We start from the raw sequence: 5,003 nt of genomic DNA on the forward strand, positions 1-5,003 counted from the left end.
AATCACTGCTATAAATAGCAGCTGCAGAGAACTGTGTATGTCTATTTTGGTTCAGTGATGCTTGCATGCTTAGTTGAGACGTTTGGGGATGGGGGTGGTGGGCCCACTTGGTGTGAGTCATCGAGTCGTCAGACATCTAAAAAAAGCACACTGATCATAATCCTCATGACTGGCGTCACCAAAGAGACCCAGTTTTCACATCAGGTGTAGAAAGTTCTGAATTGTTACTGCAGCAACACCTCGACTCACAAGTTCAATACTATTGCTAAATTTTATAGAAAGGCCTCAGCGTGAAAGAGCTCGAGGCTGTGTGATTAATGACTGCAAACAGCTGTTTATTCATGTGTCTGTCATACACATACTCACTAAATCAGAACATAAAGATTTTAATGTATGCTGGTGTGCTCTGTTCTGTCCATCTATTGAACCATCAGTACAACTGTAGGGGTTTTACGCCTTGTGGTGACAGTTGTTGTGATTTGGTTCTATATAAATAAAAACTGAACCGAACTGAATTGAATTGAATTGAATCTCACTCTGGGCTTAATCCTTTGTCTCATTTATGTCACTTAGATTGATACACTAAATTAGCTCAAGAAGTAAAGTCCAAGGGGCAAACTCTGCAGCTGAAAACTTAAGCCAGAATTGCCAAAAACTGCAGTTCCTCAACAGGCTCTAAAACGCCAACTTTAAAACTATATTTACAGCCTGGTTCAACAAACAGGTTTGACTTCTACGGATAGTTTTGACCTTTATGACAATTCTGCATGTTTTCTATCATCCAGCTGAATTAGGGGTGTGTTCATATTGAGTGACAGGTGTCCCAACACAGAAAGCTAGAGCCTACTGGTGCCTGAGAAGCCTCATCCACTACTTTAGTCATTAAACTGGACATCTTCGCTGTGTGTGCTTTTGGAGCATTTTGGATTCTGTTATTATCTGTTAACAACAATGCGACAACACTCCCCAGATCCCAATCTGATCCAGGATCTTTGAGACTTTCCAGTGAAAACGCTCCAATGAAGGCACAAAAGCCTCAACCACAGAACCTAAAGTCCCCGTTCCAGACTCTGCAGGATGCCCCTTAAGGTCCCAGGTCTATGCTCCAACTTGTCAGAGTTGTTTTGGTGGAAGAAGGGGGAGCTACACAATCTCAGGGGTGAGTGGTTGTTGCTGACTGTATTATCTGCTTCACCATCTGGTTGCTATAAACCTTCATGGACTTGCAGTCCAGCTGCTTTTAGGCAAAAAGCTTTTTACTTTCTGATCTTCTTGTGTACTTGAAAAGTGGTGGCAATAAATTGATCACAAAACTAGTTAGAAGTATGTGACTCTTCACAAAGACAGAGAGAGTGAGAAACTTTAACTACTGCCAAAAAAGAATATGTTCAATATGCCCAATGATCTTGAAAGAACAAGTTCTAATAATTGATTTAATATTATATAACACATTATCCGCAGGTGGGTGTTAAATATGAATCAGTTTATTAATCAGACTATTTAAATCACAGATAATAGACAGCTAAGGTGAATAACTTTATACAGGCTGGATCTGGAACTGAGAAATATGGAGAATGTAGGTTCAAGGATATGCCATCCAAAGCATAAATTGCAACTCTTAACCTCTACGCCATTCTTGGCATGCTCTCAGCATTGCTAGACTAGTGATATATAAATGCATTAATACAGAACTTCCAAGGTTAGAATTTCCCTTTTAAATCAATGAAGGGCAAATAGATCTCTTGGCAAATAACATTACCGTAAGACTAAAGGCCGGTAATGATAAGAAGCTGCTCTGCTAATTCGGTATCCAATATTGTCAGGTGCACTTTTTCAGCTGCATTTTAACACTGGTCAGCAATACCATTTATATTCATAACTCAGGTGTTTGGGAAGACTGTCCTTGAATATTAATTTGTAATTTAGTCACGTGTCACAAGAGTGTGTTCCTATACATATAACTTGGACTAATAACACCAAAAAAAGGTTTTCAGGAAAATTGCACAAATCTTTGAATTATTTTACCACCATACTGCAAAAGCCTGATTTAAAACAGCATTTCTTCCACAATGATATGTTGACCTGCATGTGACCTACTACACAAAACATTTGAAAATATGAAATGAGGTTAGAAAATACGACGTGGACACTGTGAACCTTTGCTGTTTCTTTGTCTGCAACCCTGTAATTTTACAAATCTGCTAAGTGCATTCCCTGCCTCATAAAACATTTATAAAGCAGATTTGTAATGCACTTTAATCTGGCATCAGTGTTTTACACCATGCAGTCTTCTTATTAGCTAGCTTTGACATCAAATTTATGAATCTATGTTGGAATGTATTTATATCTTTATACCATGGTCTGTCTGTCTGTCTGTCTGTCTATCTATCTCAATTCATTATTGTCCCACAAGGGGAAATTAGTTTAGCAGCAGGATAAAAATAAACAGAACAATTCTATAAAATAATAATGACAATAATAGTGATAGAAAGTCCAAGGACAGTTCTTTGCCATTAAGGAGACAAGATGCAGTAGGGATAAAAGAGACCTGAAGTCTTTTAGTCTTCCTCACAGGTACTCTAAAACGGCGGCCTGAAGGCAACAACTCAAACTCACTGTGAAGTGGATGGTTCAAACAATTAATAATAGAACGAGCCTTTCTAAGCACATTTCTAATGTAGATGGCCAAAAGACCATCTTGCGAGCGCCCTGAAATTTTTGCTAGCAGTTTTTACCAGAAGTCCCAACCAATTGTTATTCTTCACCGTCAGGTTACCAAACCAGGCAGCTATACAAAAAGACATCACAAATTCGATGAAACTTCTATAAAACAAAGACAACATCTCAGATGAGACATTAAAAGATCTAATTTTCCTTAAAAAGAACAGTCTTTGTTGAACTTTTTTAGTAGTGGCATCAGCATGAGATTCAAAACACAGTTTATGGTCAAGTACCACACCTAGATATGTATAACTCTGAACTATCCCAATATTGGCAGTTCTAATGATAGCAGGTGATGAGCTATAAGAGGACTTCCTAAAATCAATAATCATGTCTTTAGTTTTTGCTGGGGGATTCCCATGATGCATTGAGTATTTCCTTTTCAGTCACCTTTCTCACTCAACATGTGTTACAATAGACCTCTCTTCACTGAATCTTCCTTCTTATTACCTCTGTCACTCTTCCACAGCATGTCTTTATCCTGTCTTCCTTCTCTCACCCCAACTGTTCGCAGCAGATGGCCCCGCCCCTCCCTGAGCCTGGTTCTGCTGGAGGTTTCTTCCTGTTAAAAGCGAATTTTTCTTTCCCACTGTCACCAAAGTGCTTGCACATAGGGGGTCATATGACTGTTGGGTTTTTCTCTGTAAGTGTCATTGTAGGGTCGCCTTTACTATATAAAGTGTCTTAATGCTGTATGAATAAAATTGAACTGAACTGAATATAGACTGAGATGCTCATTACTGAATGGATTACATTTCATTACATTGGTTTAGTTTGACGTGCTTTTAGAATCTTTAGTACCAAAAACATTTTTGTTAAGGTCTAGGCGCAGATCGAGAGAAGTTTTCTTTGGGTGGCATGAGGATGGCATAGAAATTGGATACAGACATTCTCAAGGAATTGAGAAAAGATTATCTCATCCTTATCTCGAAAATTAATAACAATAACATTGATATGAATTTGTATTTTGAGTAACAAACAAACAAATTAACCCAATCACATAAGCTTGATGGTGGTAAAATTTTGGTTAAATCTATCTTTACGCAATCCTGGGTATCTTTTAGTCTGCAAATGTTCATGATTTGTTTGTATTATTATAAGATTAATGATTAAAACTATATGCACCCCATATAGTGTAAAAATATAGGTTTTTACTATAAAATTCTTCACAGTCCTAAATTCTGTGTAAGTACCAGTGACAGTATAAGGTCTTCACTCCCTCTGGTTAACATCCACATAAATGCAGTAATTCTGAGCGCTGAATTTAGATCTAGATTTTGTGCTCTTCACCCATCTTTTTCAATGCCTTGGCAGTTACATTGTAATAATGAGGTCAAAGTGATTGAGCATTGCCTGAGAACAGCAAGAGACTCAAAACTTTATAAAACAACAGTTAAAAGCTGACTGTTGCACAGCAAGAACTGGCTGTTGTATCCTTGCCTATAGGCAAACCACAGGTTCTGTACATACATTATGTGACTGCTGCACTCCTTCTCCAAGGAAGGACCAGTGCTGCTGAGCACTGATGGGACTTTTCCCACGGTCAACATTTTTCTTAAACATGTTGATGGGACTTTTTCTTCCTATCGGGTGTCTTATTCACGTAATCTGTGTCACTGAGTTGGCACTCATCTTATAAGGAACACTGGAGACTGGAAACAAACACAGGTAACAGAACTAGAACACGGTCTACTGGCTGAAAATGGCTACTAGCTCACAAGCAGTGTGCAACTTCTTCCTAAGGGAACTCACATAGCTTGTAATATGCTAAGTGTGGTCTGATCAGCAAGCCACTTCTCCTGCCACAACTACAGTGGTTTACATACAGTCAGCCTGAAAACCAGCTCAGCTGGACTAAAACCAAGTGAGTCCTATGTGGTTTCACGAATGGCAGACTACATCAATGACAGCCCACTCTTTGGATTCTACACAATATTTATGTAGCATGGATTTCGAAGCCTGGTAGAAACCTCCTAGCACCCCCTGACTCTCTCAGTCATATAGGAAGCTCTGATATGATGACATATCAGATATGTTCAATAGTGAAGACACAGGATGCATTACATGTTTATGTGCCCATGTGTGTGTATGTGTCTGAAGTAGGCAATGAAAATGTCATCAGAATGCTGAGCTGTTCTCTAGCTATAGCACAAACACAAATTATCACTTGGTATTGAAATAACACAAAATTACTTTTTATTTCTGTAGAACATTAGACCCGTTCAAGAATGTGTCTCGAAATGTCCACCAAATCACCAAGCTTATGAGCCTGGGCACACCTA

This window comes from Mchenga conophoros, linkage group LG12, assembly GCF_057382185.1.
Source record: "Mchenga conophoros isolate Kocher_MC1m ecotype Shallow Benthic linkage group LG12, M_conophoros_male_GT1.1, whole genome shotgun sequence".
In the NCBI taxonomy this organism is placed as follows: domain Eukaryota; kingdom Metazoa; phylum Chordata; class Actinopteri; order Cichliformes; family Cichlidae; genus Mchenga; species Mchenga conophoros.